The sequence below is a fragment of the Sorex fumeus genome, unplaced genomic scaffold, assembly GCF_029834395.1.
Source record: "Sorex fumeus unplaced genomic scaffold, SorFum_2.1 ptg000250l, whole genome shotgun sequence".
NCBI classification, from domain to species: Eukaryota; Metazoa; Chordata; class Mammalia; order Eulipotyphla; family Soricidae; genus Sorex; species Sorex fumeus.
In genome coordinates, this window is record NW_026606307.1 from 800,539 (window position 1) to 817,941 (window position 17,403).

Sequence of the window (17,403 nt, forward strand, 5' to 3'; positions counted from 1 at the left end):
CAAACACAACAGTCACCAAAGCAGCATAATGGCATACCCAGTCTTACCATAAAAATGAAAAGTAATAACTCCTTCACCCATGCCTCTGGTTGATAGAAAATGACTTCCTGTGTCCAAATCTGTCTAAACTACATAGAAACACCAAGCCACGTCTCTGACTTTCTCAGTACAGATCGGAAAAGCTTCTGCCTATCCATGGAAGCTATCAATAAGAACCAATGGATATTTATACCTTAAACATTTGAGCATTTGATCCTTTGCATGAAGTCAAGCTGCCAGTTGTACCCTGGATAAGTCCCTGATGTGGAACAGGTGGTGTTAGGAGGCTGTTCGACCCGAGATTTCCAAGATTTGTTGGTGTTGTTGGTCTTTGGAGGCCCAGCCATCAGGGATAAGACCAGGCCATATCAAGGGTCAGCCCTAGGGCCCGATGCATATCCAACTGTTCGATCCACTCCCTGACTATGCTTCCTGTTTTTAATCAAAGTAACACTGTAGCACTGTCCTCCCGCTCATCGATTTGCTTGAGCGGGCACCAGTAACGTCTCCATTGTGCGCCTTGTCTGTCACTGGTTTTGGCATATCAAATAAGCCAGTGGGAGCTTGCCAGGCTCTGCCACGTGGGCAAGATACTCTTGGTAGCTTGCTGGACTCTCTGAGAGAGGCCGGAGGAATAGAACCTGGGTTGGCCTCGTGCAAGGCAAATGCCCTACCCGCTGTGCTATCGCTCCAGCCCGTTAATCAATGTAGTCTCTTCAAAATTAGGGAGACATTTATTTATGTCTTTATATCATTTCTGATACGAGGGTCCTGATTATGTGGTGCTGCTCAAACCCTACAGTGCTAGTGTTTACGGGGCTCTCCTGGCAGTGCTTGAGACTCCTGGGCTATACCCCAGCCATGATGCCGGGAGAGAGTGGAGTAGACCATGAAGTGCTAGTGATCAGACAGGAGTCAGCCACATCAAAGGCATCCACACCTCAAGCATTAGATTATCTGACCCAATGATAATGGATTTTGATCTGTTCATGCCTTATTCAAAAAAGCAGAGAATGTATATTAGATAATATATGTGGAAAATTTTTGTGTTCTTGTGTCCATTTTTTTATCACATCACAAATTATATTAGGGCAAAATATGTCATTGATAACAGAAATTCATAAAAACAAGACAACTTTGACATGCTCCTAACCAGACAAAAGGTAAAGGTAAAGGTAAAGGCCCTCCCGTTGATCGTCGATTTGCTCGAGCGGGCCCAGTAACGTCTCCATTGGAGACTTTGTTGTTACTGTGTCTGGCATATCGAATACTCTTGGTAGCTTGCCGGGCTCTCCGAGAGGGGCGGAGGAATCGAACTCGGGTCGGCCATGTTGGCCGCTTGTAAGGCGAACGCCCTACCCGCTGTGCTATCGCTCCAGCCAATGGATAACCAGACAAAATTTTGTAAAAAGTATGAAAAGGAGAACCATTTATTAAAGGGATTATATAATGTATTCTGAGATTTTATCTAAAGTATTTCACTTGATTTATTTATTTTTCCTGTAAAGGTGAGTAGAGGCTGCCCCAAAAGCCTCCATCCTTCTCGTAGAGCCCGGCAAGCTACCGAGAGTATCCCACCCGCACAGCAGAGCCTGGCAGGCTACCCAGTGGCGTACTCGATATGCCAAAAATAATAACAATGATGGTCCTCATTCCCCTGACCCTGAAAGAGCCCTCAATATGCCATCAGGCTACAATAGCACGTGACAGGGACGAATAGAGACATTACTGGTTGGTGCCCACTCAAGCAAATTGATGAACAACGGGATGACAGCGATACAGTGACAGTGATATCGTTTCTGACTTAGCCTTCTTTATTTGGAAACATGTAATTTTGGAGAACTATAAATCATCCCTTAACTTGAAGTTGTTTTTTTGTTTACCTACATCCTTTACCTTCCATTGAACACAATGCCTGCCAAGACCAACAGCCTTCCTGTTTATTCTGAGTGATATTGGCAGTGTGAATATTAATCCTAAAAAATAAAAAATAATTAAAAAATATTATTTTTCATTCTGGGATAATGCTATGAGCTCCAATCATGTTAATTAAATATGAAACTAAAACTGTTGATGTAAGCTAGTACTTAATTAGTGCTATGACTAATCCTCAAGTCCCTATATATTGAAATATGCATCACCCTCCTCCTTCTTCATGGAGAAACCTAGAGAAAAGTCCTTCAGAGTTTCCAGCATCTCAGACGTGGTTTAGCCAGTTTCTGCTGTGTCTTCTTCTAGTCGTGCCAAGGCTCAGCTATTCATGATGCTGCTTCCTCTCTGCAGAAACAAGAAAAGACATTTCTTATATTCCACTGGACCTCTCATCACAAGCCATTACCTGGGTCTTGTGTTGGAAATTTGAAATTTTATCTGATGCCTCCTTTGCATTAAGAATACTGGGGCGGGGCTGGAGCGATAGCACAGCGGGTAGGGCGTTTGCCTTGCATGCAGCTGACATCGCCAGGTGTGACCCAAAAAGCAAAAGAAAAAAGAATAAACTGTAATTTTGACTGTTTCAATGTAGTTTTTTACCCCCCATTTGATTGTTTGAGCCTCTGTGATTGAAAGGCAGTTAATGGTGCTTTGCGTGCACATCATCCCGACACACATCTGGCACTGGGTACCCACCTCCCTCCCCCAAGGGCCGGGCTCAGTTTGCCCGCGTGTTGCCTTTGGCCCTCCTTGCTCCCTGGCTATGTCTCTGTAAGTCCTGCAGTGAGAGAGCACCGTGTCAGCGCCTGTCCCTCGGACTGGCTGGACTGCGCATGATGCTCATGGCTCCATTCATGGGGCTGCAGGCTGCATGATTTTGTTCGTAGAGCAGAGCGGGTCCCACTGTGTGTCTATGTCTCACAACTTCTTCATCCCTTGGTCCGTGGTTGGGCCTTTGGGTGGTTTCCACGTCTGGACTTAGCAGTGCAGTGGACACAGGCGTGCACGGGTCCTTTCGAATGGAAACCTTTGTGTTTGGGACGAATCAAGACCTTTCAACGGAGCTTGGAGACTCTTACGAGCTGGAAGAAGTTCCTTTGGGCCCTGGGAGAAGACTCACAAGGTTTGGGCACTCTTTGCATGTTGAAAGCTCAGACTTTGAGGCTCTGGGGCCTCGCAGGAGGAATACTGAGCTGGGAATACTTCTGAGAGCAGAAACAAATAACTTCCTGCAGCTTAGTTGTTAGTAACATGCACAGTTGTTCTGTCTAATCCAGACCACAGAAATGTCCTATTGAGGCGTAACATCGATGACGCTTACATGAAAGATATTTCAGTCAAACTTTGAATGAGATAAGTGGAAGTATTTTCTCCTCCAACTCCCATTTTAAGGGAATCTATTTGTCCGGAGGTCAAGGTTTCTCAGCTTTGACACCCGATCATTTTTTTGGCGTTTTCAGAGGGTGAACAGTCGGCGGTGCTCAGGGGGAACATGCTCAGGGGGTACTCGTGGCTCTGCACTCAGTATTACTGCTGGCAGTGCAAGGGGGACCAAGTGGGATGCTGGGCATCAAACCCCAGTCTGCCGCTGCAAGGCATCCCACCAATTGTTCTATTGCTCTGACCCACCCCCTGGATAACTTGTTGTTGTTTTTGAGTTATCAAGTCTCCCTGAGATGCAGTTACAAAGTTGTTCCTGATTGGGTTTCAGTCATACAGTGTTTGTTGCAATGCCAGCCCCTCTGCCAGGTTACATTTCCCACCACCAATGTCCCCAGTTTTTTAAATTTATTGACAGACAATAAATTTATACAGATACCCCGGTGCACAGACAGATACACAGACAGGCATATGGGAAAGCACACACATAATTGCACACAGACTCACCCAGACATATACACAGACACACCCACATGCAACACACAACACGTTCTTACACACAGACAACATGTGTACACAAGGATACAGACATAGACACAGACTGTCACATATATAAATATGTCACACAGATGTGCATACACAAACATCCGTAGACATTTGAAGACACAGAAATGTGCACATACCGACACAGGGACACATAGACACAAAGAGACACACATATATACATAGTCACAGACACTAGACACAAACATTCACAGAATTATACTCTGACACACATATGTGCACACACAGACCCACACAGACTTATTGATAGACACACAGACACTCAATAAATTTATACAGACACACCCAGTGCACACACAGATACACAGGGGCATATGGGAAAATACATATGCATAGAGATGCACACGCAAAGACTCAGCACATACACAGACCTATACCCACATGCACCAACTCACATTGGGATTTAAACAGACTCACAACGTGTGCACACACAGACAGAAACGGACATATACACAGACATACAGACATAATTGTAGCCACACACACAGACATACAGACATGTGCAGACGCAGACATATACGTACAGACACATGTGTATACAAACACACAAACATAGATACAGATACACACATATCCACATACTGACACAGACACAAAGGCATACAAAGCTATGGATACAGACATTTACACGGACACACATGCACACACAGAAAACAGATCCGCACACACACTAACTCATATACACAGACATAGATACACACACAGATACAAACATGCACACACTCAGACAACACATATACACAACAGAGACACATGCACACACATAGATACCGTAACACATAGAGACATATACACAGACACTGAGAAACACAGAAGCAAACACATGTATACACAAACAGGTGTATTCAGACAGACATGCACACAGAGACACAGACATATACACAAACACAAAGACATGTACATAGACACATGTATACAGAGAGCAACACACATATACATAAACACACAGCCACATGCACACACAGATATATACATGGACACACAGACTCACAGACACACAATCAAATGTACACATAGAAACACATGCACATAAGCAAGTGACATATATATGTATATATGTATACATACACACATATACGAAGATACACAATTGCATGACACATGTGAACAGAAACATACAGACCCATGCACAAAGAGACACATACAGACATATATAGAGACACACCCGTGCACACACAGAATGACACAGACATACACACAGACACCAGGCATACACACACTCAAAAGACATATATATAGATACAGCAACATGCACACACAGACATATACACAAGCACAACACATATATAGCCATAAACACATACATACAGAGACATACACTCAAGCATATATACACATAATCACACACAGACAACACAGATATATGCACACATATTTTCACAAGCACATGAACACAGAGATACAGACTCACATAAACATATACACAGACACATTGCATGCAACACACAACTCGGTCTTATACACAGATAACATACCAACACACAGATATAGGCATATGCAGACACACACATAGATACTGTCACACACAGACGCACACAGACATACAAGACATTCATAGACAAATGTGCACATACCGACTGAGACACATAGACACAAAGATACACACATATATACATAGACACAGACACAAGACACAAGCATACACAGACACACACATGTGCGAATGCAAGCCCACACAGTCATATACAGACACACAGACATATAGCAGACACACAGACACACAGTAAATTAATACTGACACACCCAATCCGCATGCACATGCATATGCATAGACACACATATGCACAGAGATACACACAGACTCAGACATATACCCAGAATCATACCCATATGCAACATGTCACAACAGGGTCTTATACACAGACTCACAACATGTGCACATTCAGACAGACAGAAACAGATATCTACACAGGCACACAGAAATATACATAGCGACACACACATGTGCAAACACACAGAGACATACATAGACACATGCTTACACAGACACATACCTATACACAGACATACACATGTTCACACATTGACAGACACAAAGACACAAAGCCATGTACAAAGACAGCAGCGTGTATACAGACACACATATACACAGATATATAGCTAAACACACAGAGACACAGATATATACACTCTGAAACACCCAGTGCACACACAGATGCACAGGCATACACACAGACAACACCCACAAGCAACACAGTCATAACACGAATTCATACACAGACTCACGATGCGTGTACCCTCAGACACAAACATATATACAGACACACAGACATGCGCACACACACAAGCATACACAAACATAGATGTATACACAGACACACCCAGTGCTTGCAAAGATACAACAATGAGACATATAAAAAGACACACACATATGTAGACATAGGTACAGATTCACAGGCACCCTCATGTAGCACTGTCACAACTTGTACTTATACACGCAACATTCACACACATAAAAATTGACATATTCAGAGATACACATAGCCATAGAGACAGCCATACACATAGTGTGCGGGCACATATACACAGACATATACAGATGCACACTTATACAGAGACACAGATGCACACACAGACACACACAACATATACAGAAACACATATACACAGAATTATGCACAAATGCCTACACTTACACAGAAAAAGACAGACATACAGATATATAAACAGACACACACAAACACGCACACAAACACCACATACATACACAAACACACGTATGCAGGCACACGACAGACATACACACAGAATCAGACACAGACATATCTAGACACTCATGCATGTGCACACACTGACACACAGACAGACAGACAGACACAGACACACAGACACATACTACACTGGTGTGTGTGTCTGTGTGTCTGTATATGTACGTACATACAGAAACACATGAGTACATGCACAGACAATAAATATATGTACACAGGCAAACAGGCACTGATAGACATACAGACACACACCTAGAGACACGCGAGCATATACAGACACACATGTATACACAGACACAGAAATAAGCATGTTTATATTCAACAGACATATATACAGAATTAGACATACACAAACATATACACGACACATAACATATGTACACCCACTGACACAGTGAGGCACACACAGACACAAAAGCACAGACAGACACAAAAGCACACAGACATACAGACAGACACACAGATACACAAGATATATACATAGACACACAACACACATGAGCAGTACACAAAAGACTCACATGCAGATATATACACAAATACACAAACACTACACAGATTTAGAGACATACAGCCAGAGACACATATATAAAGACATGCCCTTGCATACACACAGACATATACACAGACACCTACATGCTCACAGACACGTTCAGATAGAGGCACATGGATATGTACACACAAGACATACACAAACATATACACACAGAGACATATACACAGACACACAGAAACACACATGCGCACACAAACACACAGAGAAGATGGATAGATTTACATACAGACACACAAACGCTCGCACAGACTCAAACAGACATATTTACAGACAATGTACTACAAGAGCAAACACAGACATACACTGACACCGATGCATACATGACATAGATATGCACAGACACAGACATATAGAGACATGCGCACACAAGATACACACAAGACATATACACAGATACACATACACACATATACACATAGACATCTACACAGACACACATGCACGCACACACGGACATATACACAGATACAGAGACACAAACATATATATAGACTCAGAGACAATGGACTCACATAGACACAGACTTGTACATAGCCACACACGGACCTTCACATATGCACACACAAACATACTGATACATACAGACATTTACACAAAAGCACACATACACAGACATACAAACACAGGCACATAAACAGGTGAAAACATGCATGCACACACAGATACAGAAGACACACACCCACATGCATATAGAGAGACATACAAAGGCATATACACACACAGAAGCACAAAGTCATATACAGACAGACACAGATATTTGCACAAACACACAGATGCATGAACAGACACACAGATGTATTCACAGACATGCAGACATAGACAGACACAAACACATATAAAAAAGGAGACAGACACACAGACATTTGCAAAGGCACACAAACACACATATATGCACAGAGACCCACACAGACATACAGAGACACAGTTCACACACAAGCACACAGAAACAAACAAATATACAAAGACAATCAGAGACACACAGATCTATCCATAGACACAGAGACATGCACACATAAGCAAACACCTAGACAGACACAGACAGACACAGACAGACACACAGACACACACAGACATATACACAGACACACCCAATGCATGCACAGATACACACACAGAGACTTATAGAAAGACACACACATGCACACATAGACATAGATACAGACAGACTCGCACAGACAGACACAGACATCCTCCCACATGCAGCACAGTCACAGCATGAAATTATGTGCAGGCTCAAAACATGCACACACAGATACAAAATTGATATACACAGAAACATATGGACATCCACACACAGATGTGCAAGACACATACTCACAGACATATATGCAGACACATTTCTACACAGACACAAATACACATATAGACATATACACAGACACATAGATACACAGAATTATACACAGATGCATACACTTGTGCACAAAAAGACACACAGACACAACAGACATATACAGAGACACACACACACATAACCACACACAGATATATATATACACACACTCAGACAGATACAGAGACACATGCAGATACACAGAGCAGACATGCACACACAGAATGAGACACAGACCTAATCCGCACACACACGCATGTGCACACACTGACAGAGACATCCAGACACACAGAAACACACCCAGACACACATAGAGACACGCAGACATATACACAGACACTATACACTTAGACACCTGCACACATAGAGCTACGCACATGCACACACACAGACAACAAAGACATGCACACAAGCACACAGACATGTTTGTATGTCTTTTTGTGCATAAATCTGTATGTCTTCAGCGTAGGCATCTGTGTATAATTCTGTGTATCACACACAAACATACACAACATATACAGAGTCAAACACGTGCACTCCCACAGAGACATCAAGAGCACAGTTTACATACAGATATATACGTAGAAACACAGACACAGCGAGATATACAGACACACACAGATATATAAACACACAGATGCATAGACATGCACACATAACAGACACACATACAGAATAGACACACAGACATATACACAACACACACATTTGCAACCACAGACAGATACACAGATATATACTTAGACACACAACACACACATGTGCACAGACACATGAACACACAGACATATAGACACACATACTCATATATAGATATATATGTACTAATACACACATATATATACAAATACACATGCACTAAACAGATGTGCAGACACATACCCAGAGACACACACATATTTAGACATACCCTTGTGCACCTACAGACACACAGACATATACACAGACACAAACACATGCACACAATCAGACACATACATACAGACATATACACACAATATACACACGCACACAGAGACATAACATAGGCACACATATGCACACAGACATACACAGGCTTACACACACATGCACACAGACGTATTTAGGCACAGTACACATGTGAACACAGACTTATACACTGACACAGATGTGCACACAACACCGAGACCCACATGCACACAGAAACCCACACAAGGACACATAAACTCAGATACAAGCATACACACATACACTTAGACATTTATACAAACACAGAGTGCATACACAGATATACACATAGACTTAGACTCACACACCATATACATAGACATATGCACACACAAACATACTGACACACAGACATACAAAAAACACAGACACACACAGATATACAAACCCAGATACATAAGCACAGATGAACAGATGTGCAGACACAGACACAGAGAGAGTCGCAATCACATACACACCCACAGACACACACACACACATATAGACATCCAGACATATGAACACACATAAAGATACATACATGGACATATAGACACAGACATACACAGGTACACAAAAAAAGACATACACAGGCACAGTGTATACACAAGCACTAATAAACACAAATATACACAGACACACAGATATATGCATAGACACAAACACATGCACACAATCAGAGACATACACAAACATACACAGACCCAAACAGATCCACACACATGCACATGCACAGGCACTCAGAGACATATACAAAGACACACAGAGACATGCACAGGCATCTACACAGATACAGAGTACAGTCACGCTGACACACACAATGCGCACAAACATACATACACACAGACATATACACAGAGAACACACACATGCATACATGGAGACATACACAGAGAGACATATGGCGTGTGTGCACAAACAGGCATAAAGACACACATACATTTTCACAGACAAACCCACTTGCACACACACAGACATATAAAGACATATCACATACACACAGACATATACACGGACACACTGCAAACAGACACAAATAGATATGTATACAGACATACAGATATAAACAGAGACAGATAGGGTCATATACATAGACACAGAGTCACACACACAGGCAACATAAAAGTCACAAGCATATACACAGACAGACACAGATATATACACGTACATGCAGACATATTCACAGAAAAATACTGTAAACACACAGACCCAAATACATCCTCAGACACACATGCAGACACAGAGAAACACAGACATATAGAAACACACATGTACACATATACATACAGACACAAATATACACCAGCAACAGATATATACACATGGACTCTTGACACACACAGACATATTCACAGAAATATACCGACATGCACACACTTCACTTAAATCACTTAACTTCCCATTGCTCGTCGATTTGCTTGAGCGGGCGCCAGTAACATCTCCATTTGTCCCTGTCGCGTGCTAGTGTAGCCCAATGGCATCTGTTCGCTCTGGGAACATGAAGAGCCTCAAACCGATGGTTCACGATCTTGATGAAGAAGTCTGACCATCTGGTAGGTGGGCGGCCATACGGTCTTTTGACATCCCGTGGAATCCAGTCGGTAACAGCTCTAGTCCAGTGGTCGTCTTTAAATCTCATTACGTGACCAGCCCATCTGATTTTTGACACCTTGGCAAATGAGACAGCGTCCCTGATTCTTGATCATCGACGGTTGTCGGAACTCCGGATTCTTTCTCTCATTTGAGTGAAATGTGATATTCCAAGCATAGCTCTTTCTATTCTTCTTTGGGAGACCTGAATAGTGTTCTCATCTTGTTTGCATAGGGCCCAGGTCTCTGAGGCATATGTTAATCCAGGAAGAACAGTGGAATCAAAGAGCTGTGCCCAGAGCCGGAGGTTCTTCGTCCTCTTAGCTGTTTCTTCGACGTTCTTGAAGGCTTTCCAAGCCACTCTCTTTCTCCTGCACAGCTCGGGTGCCAGGTCATTTGTCATGTTGACTTCTTGACCTAGGTACACATAGCTGTTGCATTCGGAGTTTGTCGTTCCATTGAGAGCGAATGGGGCATCAGGAACGAGGCTGTTTCTCATAAACATTGTCTTCGTAAGATTCAGCTGTAGTCCAACTTTTCCACACTCACGGTCAAAGTCGGCCAGCATTTGTGCCGCTTGGCTGATGTTTGGTGTTATTAAAACAATGTCATCAGCAAAGCGGAGGTGGTGTAGTTGCCGACCATCTATCTTCACTCCCATTTCTTCCCATTCAAGTCATTGCATGTTGTTCTCGAGGGTGGCACTGAAGAGTTTCGGTGAAATGGTATCACCCTGCCAAACCCCTCTCTTGACATCAACTTCTTTGGAGAATGGTGAGATTCTGGTAGTGAATCTGCAATACAGCTCACGGGGGATCTTGATGTATTGGGCTTGAATGCCCTGATTGGCTAGGGCTTCAATGACCTCTTCTGTCTCAACAGAATCAAAGGCCTTCTTTAAATCAATGAATGTGGCATCTTGAACTCCCGAGAAACCTCAATGAGCTTGGTTATCGTGTGGATATGGTCGATGTTGCTGAATCCTTTGCGCAACATGCACACACACACAGACAAAACACGAACATTTACACAGACAAATACAAAGGTACAAACACATGCACTTACACAGATATATACACAATCTCATATGTGCACATACACCGAGACTCACACAGGCACACATGTACACACAGACATACAAACAGACATAAACAAACACATACCAAGGTGTATACACACTCACACCCAGAAATATAAACAAGAGAGACTAGTCTGAATTTAGGCTCCATTTTAGAATCTTACACATTGATTTTAAAGAATAATTTGCACATTTTAATATTTAAAATTTGCACTGTCACACTGTTGTCCCGTTGTTCATCGATTTGTTTGAACGGGCACCAGTAACATCTCCATTTTGAGATATGTTGTTACTGCTTTTCGCATCTCGAATATGCCACTGGGAGCTTGCCAGGCTCTGGCATGTGGTTGAGATACTTTTGGTAGCTTGCCGGGCTCTCCAAGAGGGAAGGAGGAATCCAACCTGGGTCAGCAGTGTGCAAGGCAAACACTCTACCCACGGTGCCTTCGCTCATTCCTACATTTTAATATTATTATTAATATTTCAGGTTTTTGGCTCATACATGGTGATGGTCAGGGCTTGGTGCTGGCTCTCCTCAGGAGTCACTCTTGGTGAGGAGGGGGTCCTGGGGGTTGTCGGGGATTGAACCTGGGTCTGCTGCATGTAGGACAGACAGACGCCTTCCCCACTCTCTTGCAGCTCCGGCCCTAGTCCCGATCCGTATACTTGACTGCGTCTTCTAAGCTTCTCTATAAGCTGTGAGCTGAGTGTCCCTTCCTTGCAGTGAGGTCTGTGTGCCAGAGTCTCCCTGCTTTCTCCCCCAACTGCAGACTCACCTCATGCCAGAGTGTTTAGAAAAGAGGCAGCCATTTCCTTGTCACGGCAGCCCCGATCCTTTGGGTCCCCTGAACGAATCTTTCTTCTCCTAACTTGATTCAGAAGATAGGTAGAAACGTCGCTTTTTCCTCAAGAGGTGGTTGTATTTTCTTTTAGTGGGGGACACGGGAGTAATTCTAGGTTACACATATATACAGAAAAACACAGACACACAGACATGCACACACAGAGACACACACAGAGACTCACAGATATATAAATAGACATGCACACACAGGCATAATCAAATAGACACAGACATGCATGCAAACAATAACACAAAACACACACAAACATGCACATATACAACACAGACATATACAAAAGAGAGAGACAGATATATAGATACACACATATGCACATAAATATACTCCCATTCGCACAAACACTTGAAGACACAGATACACACAGGCATACACAGACACCCATATGCACACACACCCTTTTGCATATAGACATATATACAGACATACAAAGAGACAGAACAGATCCATAGGCAGACACATGTGGACATGTACACAAATACATAGACAGGGACACAAAGATGTATACACACTGACACACAAAGATACTTACAGACATGCACAGACAAAACCCACATACATATACATGAAGACATACAAAGACATATGTACAGACACACGTACACACAGGCAAACACACAGACACACATGCATCGCACAGACACAAACAGCCATATAAACAGATACTCAGATATATACACAAGTATACACATACACACAGAGAGACTAACAGACATTTACACAGACAAACACAATTGTCTTAGAAATAGCTAAGAGGACAAAGAACCTCTGGTTTCGGGCACATCTCTTAGATTCCACTCTTCTTCCTGCATTAACATACACCTCAGAGACCTGGGCCCTACGCAAACAGGATGAGAACGCTATTCATGTCTCCCAAAGACGAATCAAAACAGCTATGCTCAGACGCCATTGGGCCACACTAGCACACGACAGGGACAAATGGAGACGTTACTGGTGCCCGCTCGAGCAAATCGACAATTAACAGGAAGTCAAGTGATCATGTGATACACAATTGTCAAAACACAGACATATAGACAGAAACAGAGACACACAGAAGTATTCAGAGACGCATAGGCATATATACAGAAACACATGCACACAGACAACACAGACAATTACAGAGACACACACACACATAGACGTGCACACAGAAATGCGTGCACAGTCACATACAGAAACATGGGTATATACAACAGAGACACGCACACATGGGCACACACAGACAGTCATACACAGACACACACAGATGCACACATACATAGACAGAGACATGCACACATAGACATATACATAAAAGACACAGATACATAGACATACACACAAAGGCAACAGATATATACATCGGCACATACAAGGTCACACACATTCAGACACAGTCTCACAGATTTATACACAGACTCACAGGCATACACAGATACAAAAGCATACACACAGAAATATACACGGCCAAACACAGATACACACACACCAAATGCACACAGAGACAACAGACAATACAGAGACACATGTGCATAACATACAGATACACAGGGACATGATATATACATAGACACACAGACATGCACACAGAAACACACATGCTCACACAGACATACAACAGATGCACTTGCCGGCACATACAGGCATACACACTAACAGATACATAGACATGTACAGACACACAGACATTTACTGAGAAACACGTAGATATACACACAGATACACCTAGACATACACAGGCACAGACATATGCACAAACGGACATAACTCACATAGACAGAGACACACACGCTCACATACAGACATAAAGGCAGACACATAGTGACACAGATATATTCATAGATGCAAGGTCTCAATCATACAGACACACATGAACATATGTTCAGACACACAGATGCACACTGATGTATAAATACACAGATACACACAGATCATTTTCACACACATAACACAGACATATACACTCAGGAATATGCACACATGCGGACACACATGCACACGCTAGACAAAACACATATACAGAGATACTTTGTGTACACAGAGACACAAAGACGTAGACTCACAAACACCCCGACATATACACACACATCCGGTCACAAAGACACACAAAGATATATACAGACATATACAGAAACACTAAAATACACCTGTACATACCAGACATACACACAGATACACACATATGGACAAACACACCTACCTGTACCCACAGCAGGCAGTGGAGGCAGAGTGGTGAAAAAGAAAGGAGGCAACAGAAGAACAGGAGGCGGAATTGGAGGTACGGAGCCAAAAGAAGGAGTTGGAGAAGGAGGAAGGAGAAAACAGGTGGAGGAGGAGGTGATGGCGGGAAGAAGAAAAGTAGAGCAGGACAACGTCGAGGAGAAACATGTCAGAAGAAGATGAAGGGGACATCAGAAGGAGTGTCTGTGGGAAGAGACATGTGAACTTGTGCATTGAATTTGTGATGGGGAGGGATGGAATGTGTGGGGAGAGTGAGACCGTGGAAGAAGAAAAGATGAACCGGAAGTAGAAGACGAGACGGAAATGGAGGAAACACAAAGAAGTTAGATCCGGAGAAGGTGGAGGAGCATAGGAGATGAAGAAAATGGGCAGAGGATGGGGTGGTGGAGGGAAGAAGAAAAGAAGAGGACGAGTTTGAGGAGAGGTAAGTCGAAGAAAAGAAGACGGCAGAGAGGAGTCAAGGCAGTGAAAAAGAACCCCTCAAAGGGGCTGAGAGATAGCACAGCGGGTAGGGCATCTGCCTTGCACGCGGCCGACCCGGGTTCGATTCCCAGCATTTCATAGGGTCCCCTGAGCACCACCAGGAATAATTCTGAATGCATGAACCAGGAGTAACCCCTTAGCATCGCCAGGTGTGGCCCAAAAAAGAAAAAAAAAGAACCTGTCAAGGACGAGGAGGTTTGGAACCAAGAGGAGGAGTTGGAGGAGGAGGAGGGAGAAAACAGGTGGAGGAGGTGGTGGCGGGAAAAAGAAGAGAAGAGAAAGATGAGTTCTAGGACAAGAGGAATTGAGAACTGAATGGCTGCGGACTATGGGGGCTGCAGTTGAAAATGGAACATGGGTAACATCAGAACAAGAGGACTGGAGGTACGGAGGAAAAAGGAGGATGTGAGGAGGAGGAGGAGGAGGAGGAGGAGGAGGAGGAGGGAAGAAGAAGAAAGAAGGCGGAGGAGGTGGTGTTGGGAAGAAGAAAAGAAGAGCAGGACGACAATGATGAGGAGAACTTTGCCAGAAGGTGAAAGGAACCTGAGAAGAAGGGGCGCATGTGGGAATTGGAATTTGGATTTGTGAATGGAATCTGTGAGGGGGAGGGACAGGAACATATGGGGAGAAGTTGACCCTGAAGGAAGAAAAGACGGTGCGGAAGAAGGGGAGGAGACGGAAATGGAGGAAACACTAAGGTGTTAGAACGATGGAGGCGGAAGAGCATAGTAGATGAAGAAAACAGGCGGAGGACAGGGTGGTGGAAGAAGAGTAGAGGTAAGGGGAAGAAAAGATGTCAACCTAGAGGAGGCGAGGCGGTGAAAAAGAATCCCTGAGTAAGAGGAGGACTAGGAGGTAAAGACCCAAAAGATGATGATGGAGGAGGAGGACGAAGAGGGAGAAAACTGGCGGTGGAGGTGGTGGAGGAAAGAAGAGAGAAGAGGAGGAGTCGTTTGAGAATGAGGGTAAGTACAAGAACCGGAAAGCAGGAGACAATGGAAACTGAGTGGTGTAAAAGAGAAAAGGAGGATGTCAGAACAAGAGGAGGATCTGGACGTACAGAGCCAAAAGGAGGAGTTGGAGGAGGAGGAGGAGGAGGAGGAGGAGGAGGAGGAGGAGGGAGAAAACAAGCGGAGGAGGAGGTGGTGGCGGGAAGGAGAAAAGAAGGGGAGGATGAGTTTGTGGACGAGGCAAGTCGAAGAATGAAGAGCAGCAGACGGGGAGGCAGAGTGGGAAAAAGAAAAGAGGCAAAATCAGGACAGGAGGCGGAGTTGGAGGTAGGGAGCCAAAAGGAGGAGTTGGAGAGGAGGAGTAGGGAGAAAACAGGCGAGCAGGAGGTGGTGGCAGGAAGAAGAAAAGAAGCGGAGGATGAGTTCAGGGCCGAGAGGAAGTGAGAAGAACTGAAGGGCAGGGGACTATGGAGTACTTCGAAGGTACCCTTGAGCTCTGTCCAGTGGGGGTGGGTGTTGGAGAGAGACAAGGAGACAGACACGCAGTGTCCCAGCTTTGACGTCAGCTGGGCAGCTGCAGGGAGTTGCTGCTAGATGGCCACTTATTCCACACAGTATGGCTGCTGCCTGGCTCCCCACATGTGAGACCCTAGGAGCTGACAAAGGCGTTCGAGACAGTGAGCACGGGAGAACTCAGTGAATCCCGAGGAGCAGAGGGGGGCATGTGGCCCACAGCCAGCCGGCAGTCTCCCCGCAAGTGCC